Consider the following 14,690-nt stretch of genomic DNA (forward strand, 5'->3'; position numbering starts at 1 on the left):
GGATTCTTAAAGCGCCATTAAAGAAGTATATAAAAAATCATTTAGATGCTGCAGTAAGTGAACAGTAGGGAATTTTTAATCAAAGCATATTAGAAAAGAGATTAGGCGATGCCATAAAACATAGAAGCATTTAGGATTAAAATACATTTTAGTTTCGTACTACCCCTTTAAAGCATATATGTGATCAAAAACTAAAAACTGTTCAACTCTGAAAGTGCTGTGTGAAAGGCCCCTGGAGAGTTGTAGTGAAGCTTATCTTATTATATTGTTGTTGATGGGTCATAGGTCATTGAATAACTTAAAGAGAATCTGTCAGCAGGATTTCATACCCTAAACTATTTATATGCACTTGTAGCTCTTTCAAAGACAAGCCCACAGCAATATCTTTACATGGTCAGTCCATTTTTCCACTACTGAAAAATCAGCTTTTGAATTGATATGGTGATGAGGCTGAAAAGCTATGATAGATTTGAATCATTTGTCACTCCAGCTCTATTCCCTTCCCATCGCCGCCTTTTAATACATGACAGACAGCCACTTTGCCTGAAATCACTAAGTACAGAGGCTGTCTTCCAAATAGTAGAATGCAATGCTGGTTGCAGAATAGAGCTGGAGTGACATCTACCATAGCTCTACAGCTTTATTTGCATATCAGTTTAACCCCTTTCCTTCAATGGACGTAATATTCCGTCCATATGACCTGGGACCTAATTCCCATGGATGGAATATTACGTCTAGCGCGATCAGCTGCGCTCACGCTGGGAGCGCAGCTGATCGTGGCCGGGTGTCAGCTGATTATCACAGCTGACACCCAGCACAATGTGTCAGGGGCAGTCACGAACCGCCCCCGACACGTTAACCCCTGGCACACCCTCCGTGCTTCCCTGCGACCCCCACAGCAGCGCGATGTGCAGCACCGCTGCGGGGGTCAGCTTCCCTGCAGGTCCCCGAATCCAATATAGCGACGGGGACCTTCGGGGGCCTGCAGGGAGCTGGCTTCCTCACTGCCCGCAGAGCGCAGGCATGAGGAAGCCTGCATCAGTGCCTGTGACAGATCGCTGATCTGTCACAGCGATCTGTGATGTGACAGATCAGCGATCTGTCACAGGACAGTGATGTCCCCCATGGGACATTATAATAAAGTTAAAAAAAGTGTAAAAATAATTTAAAAAAATATATATTCCCTAATAAATTCATTATCTGAAAATAAAAAAACAAAAAAACAATAAATGTACACATATTTGTTATCGCCGCGTCCGTTATGACCCACCCTATAAAACTGTCCCATTAGTTAACTCCTTTAGCGAACCCCTTAAAAAATAAAAATCGAAGCAAAAAATAATGATTTATTATCATACCGCCGAACAAAAAGTGCAATCATGCGCGATCAAAAAGACGCATATAAGTATCCATGGTACCGCTGAAAATGACATCTTGTCCTGCAAAAAACGAGCCACCACACAGCATCATCAGCGAAAAAATTAAAAAGTTACAGCTCGCAGAATAAAGCGATGCAAAAATAATTATTTTTTTATATAAAATTGTTTTCATTGCATAAAACTGCCAAAACATTAAAAAATGAAATAAATGAGGTATCACTGTAACCATACTGACCCGGAGAACAAACTGCCTTATCAATTTTACCGAACGCGGAACGGTGTAAACGCACCCCTCAAAAGAAATTCATGAAACGCTTGTTTTTGTTCATTCTGCTTCCCAAAAATCAGAATAAAAAGCGATCAAAAAATCTCACATGCTCGAAAATGGTACAAATAAAAACATCAACTCGTCCTGCAAAAAATAAAACCTCACATGACTCGGTGGGTCAAAATATGGAAAAATTATAGCTCTCAAAATGTGGTGATGCATAAACTATTTTTACAATAAAAAGCGTCTTTTAGCGTATGACAGCTGCCAAAAATAAAAACCGCCATATATAGTAAATCAAACCCCCCTTTATCACCCCCTTAGTCAGGGAAAAATAATAAAATAAAAAAAAAATCATTTATTTCCTTTTTCCCATTAGGGCTAGGGTTAGGGCTAGGGTCAGATCTAGGGTTAGGGCTAGGGCTAGGGTTAGGGTTAGGGTTGGAGTTAGAATTGGGGGGTTTCCACTGTTTTGGCACATCAGGGGCTTTCCAAACGCGACATGGCGTCCGATCTCAATTCTAGCCAAAAAAGTTAAATGGCGCTGCTTCCCTTCCGAGCTCTGCCATGTGCCCAAATAGTGGTTTACCCCCATATATGGGGTGTCAGCGTACTCAGGACAAATTGCACAATAACTTTTGGGGTCCTGTTACTCTTGAGAAAATAAAAATTGGGGGTGAAAAGATCATTTTTGTGGAAAAAATATGATTTTTTTAATTGTACGGCTGTACGTTATAAACTTCTGTGAAGCCCTTGGGGGTTCAAAGTGCTCACCACATATCTAGATAAGTTCCTTGGGGGGGTCTAGTTTCCAAAATGGGGTCACTTGTGGGGGGCTTCCACTGTTTAGGCACATCAGGGGCTCTCCAAATGTGGCATGGCGTCCAATCTGAATTCCAGCCAATTTTGCAGTGAAAAAGTCAAACGGCGCTCCTTCCCTTCCGAGCTCTTCCATGCGCCCATACAGTGGTTCCCCCCACATATCAGGTATCGGCGTACTCAGGACAAATTGCACAATAACTTTTCCAGTCCAATTTCTCCTGATACCCTTGGTAAAATAAAAAAATTGAACCTGAAGTAATTTTTTTTGAGAAAAAAAGTTAAATGTTCATTTTTCTTTAAACATTCAAAAAATTCCTGTGAAGCACCTGAAGGGTTAATAAACTTCTTCAATGTGGTTTTGAGCACCTTGAGGGGTGCAGTTTTTAGAATGGTGTCACTTTTGGGTATTTTCTATCATATAGACCCCTCAAAGTGACTTCAAATGTGATGTGGGCCGTAAAAATAAAACCGTGTTGTAAAAATGAGAAATCACTGGTCAACTTTTAACCGTTATAATTTCCTAACAAAAAAAAATTAGTTCCCAAATTGTGCTGATGTAAAGCAAACATGTGGGAAATGTTATTTATTAAGTTTTTTGTGTGCCATATCTCTGTGATTTAAGAGCATAAAAATTCAAAGTTTTAAATTTGCGAACTTTTCAAAATTTTTGCCGAATTTCCATTTTTTTCACAAATAAATGCAAGTTATATGAATTTAATTTTACCACTATCATGAAGTACAATATGTCATGAGTAGAGTTGAGCGATACCGTCCGATACTTCAAAGTATCGTATCGGATGGTATCGGCCGATCTTTAAAAAAAGTATCGGTATCGCCGATTCCGATACCGGAAGTCCCATTCAAGTCTATGGGACTTCCGGTATCGGAATAAGAAAAACCCTTTCCTGCCCTTGTACAGCCTCTCTGGGGTCTGTACGGGCCTTTCGGGGGGCTGTGCCGGCCTGCCAGGGGGTCTGTGCAGGCTCCGGTGGTCTGTGCCGGCCTGCCGGTGGTCTGTGCAGGCTCCGGGGGGCTGTGCCGGCCTGCCGGGGGGCTGTGCAGGCTCCGGGGGGCTGTGCCGGCCTGCCGGGGGGCTGTGCCGGCCTGCCGGGGGGCTGTGCTGATGTCCGGGGGTCTGTGCAGGCATCGTCCGATGGGACTACAAGTCCCATCGGGCGATGCCTGCTACCATGACAGTGATTGACACATTAGCCAATGATGGGACAGTAGTAGTCCCATCATCCGGCTAATGTGTTAAATGTAAAAAAAAAATAAAAAAAAAAATTACATGCTACATACATACAACATGCATACTACATACTACATACATGCTACATTCATACTACATAAATACTACATGCAACATACATACTACATGTATACTACATGCATGCTACATACATACTGCATGCTACATACATACCACATATATACTACATACATACTACATGCATGCTACATACATACAACATGCATACTACATACATGCTACATTCATACTACATACATGCTACATTCATACTACATAAATACTACATGCAACATACATACTACATATATACTACATGCATGCTACATACATACTGCATGCTACATACATACTACATATATACTACATACATACTACATACATACTACATGCATGCTACATGCATGCTACATACATACCACATACATAACACATATATACTACATGCATGCTACATACATACTACATGCTACATACATACCATATACATACTACATGAATGCTACATACATACTACATGCATGCTACATACATACTACATGCTACATACATACTACATACATACTACATGCATGCTACATACATACTACATGCATGCTACATACTACATGCTACATACATACTACATATATACTACATGCATGCTACATACATACTACATGCTACATACATGCTACATACATACTACATATATACTAACTGCATGCTACATACATACTGCATGCTACATGCATGCTACATACATACTACATACATACTACATGCTACATACATACCACATATATACTACATACATACTACATACAATACATTCATACAATACATACATAGACATACAGTACATATAACATAGAGTAACATACTTACCAATACTTGTCACATTGTTCCCCGAAGCCATTGTCGTCTACGGAATAAATATTAACATAACAAACCACAAAAATACTCACCCACGATCCGAAGCAGTCCACGAGTGTGTCCCACGACGATCTTGGGTAGAGAACTGCAGCATCAGCTGTTGCTGCCGTTCTCTACGGGCTGCAGGAATCCAATGACGGAAGGTAGGTATCCTTCCGCACTGTATTCCTCCGCCACTTAAAAAAAAAAAAAGTCCCTAGTCTCACTTTATGCCATTGCTGTGTGGGAATTTCCCACGCAGCAATGGCATAAAGTGAGACTAGGGACTTTTTTTTTTTTAAGTGGCGGAGGAATACAGTGCGGAAGGATACCTACCTTCCGTCATTGGATTCCTGCAGCCAGTAGAGAACGGCAGCATCATCTGATGCTGCAGTTCTCTACCCAAGATCGTCGTGGGACACACTCGTGGACTGCTTCGGATCGTGGGTGAGTATTTTTGTGGTTTGTTATGTTAATATTTATTCCGTAGACGACAATGGCTTCGGGGAACAATGTGACAAGTATTTGTAAGTATGTTACTCTATGTTATATGTACTGTATGTCTATGTATGTATTGTATGAATGTATTGTATGTAGTATGTATGTAGTATATATGTGGTATGTATGTAGCATGTAGTATGTATGTAGTATGTATGTAGCATGCAGTATGTATGTAGCATGCAGTTAGTATATATGTAGTATGTATGTAGCATGTATGTAGTATGTATGTAGTATATATGTAGTATATATGTAGTATGTATGTAGTATATATGTAGTATGTATGTAGCATGTAGTATGTATGTAGCATGCATGTAATATGTATGTAGCATGTAGTATGTATGTAGCATGCATGTAGTATGTATGTAGCATGTATGTAGTATATATGTAGCATGTAGTATGTATGTAGTATGTATGTAGCATGTATGTAGTATGTATGTAGTATATATGTAGTATGTATGTAGTATATATGTAGTATATATGTAGTATGTATGTAGCATGTAGTATGTATGTAGCATGTAGTATGTATGTAGCATGCATGTAGTATGTATGTAGCATGTAGTATGTATGTAGCATGCATGTAGTATGTATGTAGTATATATGTAGTATGTATGTAGCATGTAGTATGTATGTAGTATGTATGTAGCATGTATGTAGTATGTATGTAGTATATATGTAGTATGTATGTAGTATATATGTAGTATGTATGTAGCATGTAGTATGTATGTAGCATGCATGTATTATGTATGTAGCATGTAGTATGTATGTAGTATGTATGTAGTATGTATGTAGCATGTATGTAGTATGTATGTAGTATATATGTAGTATGTATGTAGCATGTAGCATGTATGCAGTATGTATGTAGTATATATGTAGTATGTATGTAGCATGTAGTATGTATGTAGTATGTATGTAGCATGTATGTAGTATGTATGTAGTATATATGTAGTATGTATGTAGCATGTAGTATGTATGTAGCATGCATGTAGTATGTATGTAGCATGTAGTATGTATGTAGCATGCATGTAGTATGTATGTAGCATGTATGTAGTATGTATGTAGTATATATGTAGTATGTATGTAGCATGTAGTATGTATGTAGCATGCATGTAGTATGTATGTAGCATGTAGTATGTATGTAGCATGCATGTAGTATGTATGTAGCATGTATGTAGTATGTATGTAGTATATATGTAGTATGTATGTAGCATGTAGTATGTATTTAGTATTTTTTTTTTTTTTTTTTTAACATTTAACACATTAGCCGGATGATGGGACTACTACTGTCCCATCATTGGCTAATGTGTCAATCACTGTCATGGTAGCAGGCATCGCCCGATGGGACTTGTAGTCCCATCGGACGATGCTTGCACAGACCCCCGGACATCAGCACAGCCCCCCGGCAGGCCGGCACAGCCCCCCGGCAGGCCGGTACAGACCCCCACAGGGTGCACAGCCCCCCGGCAGGCCGGCACAGCCCCCCGGCAGGCCGGTACAGACCCCCACAGGGTGCACAGACCACCGGCAGGCCGGCACAGCCCCCCGGCAGGCCGGTACAGACCCCGGGCAGTCCACACAGCCCCCCGGCAGGCCGGCACAGCCCCCCGGCAGGCCGGCAGAGACCCCCGGAAGGCCCGAAATGACGGCGCATCATGATGCGCACACACCGCGCATCATGATGATGTCAGTCTGTCAATCAACTTTGAATTCCGATTCCGATGCCGAATTCCGATATTGAAAAAATATCGGAAGTCGGTATCGGAATTCCGATACAGCAAGTATCGGCCGATACCCGATACTTGCGGTATCGAAATGCTCAACACTAGTCATGAGAAAACATTGTCAGAATCACTGGGATCCATGGAAGCGTTCCAGAGTTATTACCTCATAAAGGGACAGTGGTCAGAATTGTAAAAATTGGCCCGGGAGTTAACATGCAAACCACCCTTGGGAGTAAAGGGGATAAACACTGATTTTATCAGTAAGAGAGGAACAGACTGGCTATTTAAAGGTGGTGTTGATCTTGTCTTTGAAAGAGCTACATGCACATACAGTGGGTACGGAAAGTATTCAGACCCCTTTAAATTTTTCACTCTTTGTTTCATTGCAACCATTTGGTAAATTCAAAAAAGCTTATTTTTTTCTCATTAGTGTGCACACTGCTCCCCATCTTGACTGAAAAAAACAGAAATGTAGAATTTTTTGCAAATTTATTAAAAAAGAAAAACTGAAATATCACATGGTCAAAAGTATTCAGACCTTTTGCTCAGACACTCATATTTAAGTCCTATGCTGTCCATTTCCTTGTGATCCTCCTTGAGATGGTTCCACTCCTTCATTGGAGTCCAGCTGTGTTTAATTAAACTGATAGGACTTGATTTGTAAAGGCACAAACCTGTCTATGTAAGACCTCACAGCTCAGAGTGCATGTCAGACCAAATGAGAATTATGAGATCAAAGGTACTGGCCAAGTAGCTCAGAGACAGAATCGTAGCAATGTACAGATCTGGCCAAGGTTACAAAAGAATTTATGCAATACTCAAGGTTCCTAAGAGCACAGTTGCCTCCATAATCCTTAAATGTAAGAAGTTTGGGACCACCAGAAGTCTTCCTATACCTGACCGTCCAGCCAAACTGAGCAATCGTGGGAGAAGATCCTTGGTGAGAGAGGTAAAGAAGAACCCCAAGATCACTGTAGGTGAGCTCCAGAGATGCCGTAGGGAGATGGGAGAAAGTTCCACAAAGTCAACTATCACTGCAGCCCTCTACCAGATGAGCCTTTATGGCAAAATAGCCCAATGGAAGCCTCTCCTCAGTGAAAGACATATGAAAGCCTGCATAGAGTTTGTTAAAAAACAAATGTAGGACTCCAAGACTATTAGAAATAAGATTCTCTGATGAGACAAAGATAGAACTTTTTGGTGCTAATTCTTAGCGGTATGTGTGGAGAAATCCAGGCACTGCTCATCAACTGTCCAATACAATCCCAACAGTGAAATATGGTGGTAGAAGCATCATGCTATGGGGGTGTTTTTCAGCTGAAGGGTTAGTGGGTCGCCCTCCCAGGGCTGTGGGGTACTCGGTACCGGGCCCGATGAGCTTCAATGGGAGATGTCACAGCAGCTGGAACCCGGCCCGTGGCCCTGGGCACCCATTGTAAAAGGGGTTGTTACAGTGTGCTTATTGTGAAGAAAGTTTATAAGTGATTCGTGACGCCACCTGTGGTGTTCGACAATGGAGGTGTAAGCCGACGCTTCAGACAGATCCTCTGTGACTGATAGTGTGGTGCAGCAATGATGTTATAGCCCTCCACAGGCAGGGCAGTAGTCCCAGGGCAGAGTAGGTGAAGTGACACGTAGATGGTGTAGTGTCTGGCACAAGGGATGTAGCAGTGCGGGGCGGGTTGGCGCAGGAATGAGTGGAGGACACCAGGGCATGTAGTTCCAAAGCTTTACTCACAGTCTGTTGCACAAACAGGTGCCTGACTCCATGCCGTGTCCTCCGGGTCAGGGACTCAGTCAACCTCCTGGCCAGGTGAAGCACTCCTTTCCAACACTCAGCCAACATGTGCCTTTCTGAACGTCTCCTCTTATAGCGCCTTTAAATGAAGTACTCCTAGTACTGAGTTACACTGGAGTTCCTCCTGTCCGATGTTCTTATGAACTTTACTTGTACGGCAGACAGCTGTAGCCTGCTTCGGGGACTCCATGCTACTAAGTTCCAGCTCGCTATCCAGTTGCTGTTGTGCCCCCAAGTCTTATGTGGGAATAAAGCGGTCACTACTTCTATTCCTCCGGTGTCTGCGGCAGGACCATTAGTATCCATACAACCTCGGGGACCGGGCCCCGGCCTTGCGCTTAGAACTTCTAGGAAGGATTCTCTTCTAACCCACGTCCTCTGTTCTCTTTTACTCCTCACGTTCCCTACTAATCTTTCTTTCTATGGAGAGTCAGGCTTTCAGTCTATGTTGCTCTCTCTCTTCCTTTCCTGTGCCAGCAGACCCAGGTCACTGGGATCTGCTGCATCACTTCCATCCATCTATCCCTCTCTCCGGGGATCGCCTTCTCTCCAACTCCCTAACCAACTGACCTCTAATCCTAAACTCTTCCTGCTCTTTGTAATGTAAACTAACTCCACCCACCTCCCAGCACGTTTCATGTTTCAAGCAGGGAGCCACCAATGGGTTCTTTGCTATACTCCAAGCAGGGAGCCGCCGAAGGTGCTTTGCTACACTACTTTGTGGTGTGGGGTGCAGGTGTTGGAGTGTGGTCAGGTGTCTCCACCTTACCTGGATGGTGGGGTACCACACCTCAGGAGTAGGTGCAGTACCTCTGTGGCGACTGAGCCTCAGGGGCGCCACAACAGGACGACTGGTTGCAATTGAAGGAAACATGAATGTGGCCAAGTACAGAGATATCCTGGATAAAAACCTCTTCCAGAGTGCTCTGGACCTCAGACTTGGCTGAAGGTTCACCTTCTAACAAGACAATGACCTAAGCACACATCTAAAATAACAAAGAAGTGGCTTCAGAACAACTCTGTGACCATTCTTGACTGGCCCAGCTAGAGCCCTGACCTTAACCCAATTGAGCATCTCTGGAGAGACCTGAAAATGGCTGTCCACCATCCAACCTGATGGAACTGGAGAGGATCTGAAATATGAATGGCAGAGGATTCCCAAATCCAGGTGTGAAAAACTTGTTGCATCATTCCCAAGAAGACTTATGGCAGTGTTAGCTCAAAAGGGTGCTTCTACTCAATACTGAGAAAGGGGTCTGAATACTTATGATCTTGTGATATTTCAGTTTTTCTTTTTTAATAAATTTGCAAAAATTTCAACATTTCTGTTTTTTCAGTCAAGATGGGATGCAGAGTGTACCTTAATGAGAAAAAAATGAACTTTTTTGAATTTACCAAATGGCTGCAATGAAAGAGTGGAAAATTTAAAGGGGTCTGACTACTTTCCTTACCCACTGTATATATACGTTTAGCTTGCTGGCAGAACCCCTTTAATACTGTGGGAAAAAGTGCAAATATGCACAGAAAGTCAGATAATATTGAAAATTGGATGTTTAAGAATGTTTTCTTCTCTCTTTAGGATCATTGTATAAAAGGCAAGGCTCAGCTGTATCACATGAGCATGGGTACTCCACAGTGGTGAGTAGTATACAAGGAGGAAGGAATGTTGCTATGCAAAAAGCTATATATATATACATTGATCAACTGAAAAAGAGCAGTGGATTGAATCTCGAAGACACTTTAATAAACATGAGGGAATAATATACAGTATATACATTTTTTTTTTTTTGCTTTCTTTTAGTTCAATGTTGAAAACGTGGACATTCAGAGATGGTGAGTTCTTTTTTTCATCCTAATAAAATGACTTTCACATTATTAGCCACTCATTTGCCATAGATTTTCTAATTTCATTACTTAAAGGGCATGTCCACCTTTGAACATGGTTTGCCAGTTGACAAAAAAATATAAAAGTTAACCAATTTGAAGGGATGAGTGAACCCGAACTGTAAAGGTTGGTGTGCGTACAGGGCACCTAGTGTCTGGTATCAAACTCCCAACATGCAATTTTCACAGAAGTCCATCTTACTCTTCGGGTTAGGTGCCAAATACTTTGTTGTAAAGATGCAGCAGAGCATTTAGGCGGTGGGCACTTCCGGAACCATCACAGCCATGTCAAGTATTGGCATGTCTATGATTGGCCAGTGCAACACGTGACCTGGCCTGTATAAATGCTGTATCATAGGTTGCACCGCCATTGTGCTTTGACTAGTGTAGGGACAGGGATGCTGCTACTCAAATGAGGGACAGTGTAAAATAAATAAATAATTAAAAAAAAGACTCCCTGTTATTTTTAATAACCAGCCAATGAAAAGCAGACAGCTGTGAGCTAGCCTTATTATGCTGGGAAGGGTCCAAAATCCATGGACCATCCCAGTCTATTAATATTACCCTCTAGCTGTCTGCTTTGCTTTTGTTAGATAATAAAAATGTCAGGATCCCTAAAAAAACAACGTGCATGGGGTACCAGACATAGGCAGAGCAGACAGCTGGTGGCTGAAATTATGTAAGGTGCGGGGCTCCAGGCTTTCACAAAATGTAAGCGGAGCCCCTGCTCCACTGAACACCTCGTTGCGCCAGCCTGGGGCCCGCATCCATGGCCCGACTCCTGCCTCCACCACCTCCAGAAGCTTCTGGCAGCAGCAACTCTGGGACCCCACTTCACCGCAGCCGGTAAGCCCAACTGCAGCTACAATTAGGATTTTAAGATGGACCCCCATTTTCCCCAAAAAAAATTTTGGGAAAAAAATGTGTCTTATAATCTGAAAAATATGGTAAATATTGGCGAAATAACCCAACCAGTTGGAGTACTCATAAACATAAATTGACAATTAGTTGTGGAGATACTATGTTACCACTTCCATCCCATTTTAAGGATTAAAAAAACCCATACTATTACTATTTACAATTAAAATTCCAAATAATAGATCAAGTCACAATCTCGAGAAGAGGTGGTAATAATGAAAAAAAATCCTCGTCCGTAAAGAGGCATTTTGGATACTATGAGATTAATCGCATCATGTGAGATTAGCTATTTTGTTTTCCCTTTTCTCATGTTGTCTTTATTCTTTTTAGACTTCCCTTGTATGTTAATTCACATTGATGAGTCCCTGTATATGGAATGATATACGGAACCAATGGATCTGGATCGATTGGGAGCTGCTAAATTGATCGAGAAATGATATGCAAAGAAACATTTTAAAAGAAATTCTAGCAAAAATATATTAAAAAAATATATATGTATAAATCTAATATATAAATTTATACATTTTTAATTATTAATAATGAATCTATTTACTGATCCACTATATATCTGATTCACCTCCAATTTTATAAATAGATTAATTTTTTCATGGGACATGGTATATAAATGTAAAAATTATTTTCCTTTGTTTTTTTTTTTATTTTTGTAATTTGTATTTGATATATAATTGGTGTATTATGTTACTTTATTTTTTATTAAGATTAGTGGAATTTACATTGAATATAATTTTATTTCTGTGATAGGGTTTACTTCCCATGTGTAACATATGATGTAATTTCCTTAATGTGATTGTATATAAGTATACCATTGTATCTTTAGTGCACTATTGAAAAAGGCCTGGGATGGGCTGAAATTGGATTTGTGCATTCAATAAACAGCAATTCCTCAAAATGCAAGTGCCGAGACATTTTCCTTCTTTTGCATTTCCTTTCCACGAGCACCTTGGAGAGAAGTGCAACATCAACTCTTTCACTCGACCCTCATTCATTCTCCAATGACTTGAGGGCACCTCAGCTGCCGGTTCCTTGTACAAACGGCCCGCTGTGTTCTAAGGCAGGTATGACCCTCTTATGAAAATACTTATGTTATACTTGTGATTGACTTCCAAGAAATACATCTTTCAATGGCCTCCTTCATGATTTATACCAACTGCTTCCAGTTTGCGACAAAAAGGAAAAAAATCCCCCAACCACCCTTAAATAGTGATTACAAGTTATTTTAAGCTTTTCACTCAACGGTCTGCTGCTGATGATAAACGTCCCATGATGTCTTCTTCCTTAGAACCCTCCTACCACAAATAAGGTGATTCCACTCCCTCCATGACCCTAAATCACCACCCCTCAAATTCCCGCTTTAAGCCCCTTCAGTAAACAGATAACTTATTCTAACTCCAAAACTCCTGCATAGGATCCCAATTCATGGTGTCCTCCCAAAGCCGTTACATTTTGCCTTGTGAGTGGTGGCTTTTTATTGCTTCCGTACCTAACTTTTTAATTCCCGTGCCTGTAAAACTCAAATTTCTATTATGGGAGACATTAAAATTCCTTTCAAAAACTTAATCTTCTTATCTTACGACCATTCTTACATGGATTTTGAAAATTTAAATATAGGATGATAGCAATTTTATTAATTTGAGTTTCTTAGCGTATGGACACTGGACAGTTTTGCATATTTTTGCCACAATTTTAATCAATTTTGCCAGCAAAATTAGTTATATAAATCCATGGATGTTGCCTTGTTGCAGGCAGATGAGTTCACACGATTTGATCAAAATGTGCAAATATTCAGTCTATGAAGCAGTAATGCAGTTCGAAACTCAATAATTTCAATGGTTACTTAGGCCTCAGAGGGCTCAGAGAGTCCAATGCAGTCAATGCCATCTGCACATTTCCATTTATTCCGTTTTGCTAGGAGGTGCTTGTCAATTTTGTTTTTTTGAAAAGTGATTGCCTTCTGACACAGGAAAAAGTTGGATAAGTTTGTGAATTTGCTCTTCCGATTTTCTCCTGAAATGTGAGAAGGTAAAATGGAAAGACAGGCAATGTCTTTCTGGAATTTAAATGAATTCCTCCAACCTCCGGTCTTGACTCTCAAGTTGGTGCAAGTGACACACCCACCAGGTCCGTGGGGTACTCGTAATCGGGCCGGTCGGTTCTGCGACTAGGTTACGGTGGCTGTGACCCGACTCCATTATCCTGGTCGTGCCATTAATTGAGGGGGGGTTATTTACAGGGAATAACGTGATGCCACCTGTGGTGTTCAGGCTAAAAAAAAAAAAAATGGCTGATGCTGCAGGCTAAGACCACTGGAGCAGTTGGTAACGCAACAAGAATGTTTTGGCTCCCACAGGTGGAGTGGGTGCTCCAGGGAAAAAGTAGTCTTTTTCAGGTGGTGGCTATTGAGGTGCAGGACCGAGGGCGCAGTGAATAAGCAAGGGATACAAAATAGTGCAGTTTTCTTTACTTTTTACTTACATACAATGACCAATGACATTTCTCACCTAGTCCTCGTCATGTTTACCTAGAGCCACAGTCCAGCAAACTGAGCCAAAGAGGACTATCCAGTGCATAACGGGAGGAATCTGAGTGTGAACACATTGTTCTATTGGGCTAAATTAATATCCATATTGGCTATTGCCTTTATTTTTTGCCGGTACTGTCCTCCCAGTGTAAATCTTAGCTTGGCTTGTGGTTTGCTGGAATGGTGACAACATTATTTGTATAGCTAAGGCTCTGTGGAGCTCCTAGATATTTTCATCCGGGTCTAACAGAAGACGACTGGATTACCAAATACTTTATCCTTTTTGTAAGGATCAAAAATGAGTGTAAATGTCATCAGATACTTTTCATTTTCATAAATTCTGGAGGATATTGCATTTGGCTCTCATATTATAGAGCTGCTGTAAAAAATGTATAAAGAGAATAATCCCCGTATGAACGACTTGGGAAGAAGACAAGGATTAGGGTGGAATTTAGTCTGTGCTCAGGCTTTCCTGGAATCATCATTGACTTCTAATACAAATATTCTTGTGTCACGGTGTATAGTACTATCTTAGGTTTTGAGCTCTGCATATGTGTTCTCAGTTCTGAACTGTAAAGCCTGCAAGAAAAAGATAAATATATTTTATTACCTCAAAGACAACACAAAAAAAAATGATAATTATAAAATATAGAACAAAGATACTTATATTAAAAAAACTACTCTTTACTGATCTTTAGTTGATACTTTTTTTGCTGTATT

General features: G+C 40.9%; 1 long non-coding RNA gene across 2 annotated transcripts in view; it reads left to right on the forward strand.

The window, feature by feature from the left end:
- Window positions 1-11,899, forward strand: part of LOC141085437 (uncharacterized) — a 76,774-nt gene extending 64,875 nt beyond the window's left edge. For both annotated transcript variants that reach the window (XR_012231309.1, XR_012231308.1), the window contains exons 3-5: window positions 10,209-10,267; window positions 10,431-10,462; window positions 11,762-11,899. This is a non-coding gene — a long non-coding RNA (uncharacterized lncRNA). The remainder of the gene's footprint in view (window positions 1-10,208; window positions 10,268-10,430; window positions 10,463-11,761) is intronic.
- The last annotated feature ends 2,791 nt before the right edge of the window (window positions 11,900-14,690 follow it).

This window comes from Dendrobates tinctorius, unplaced genomic scaffold (assembly GCF_039654945.1).
Source record: "Dendrobates tinctorius isolate UK_male_01 unplaced genomic scaffold, ASM3965494v1 ptg000028l, whole genome shotgun sequence".
Taxonomy (NCBI): domain Eukaryota; kingdom Metazoa; phylum Chordata; class Amphibia; order Anura; family Dendrobatidae; genus Dendrobates; species Dendrobates tinctorius.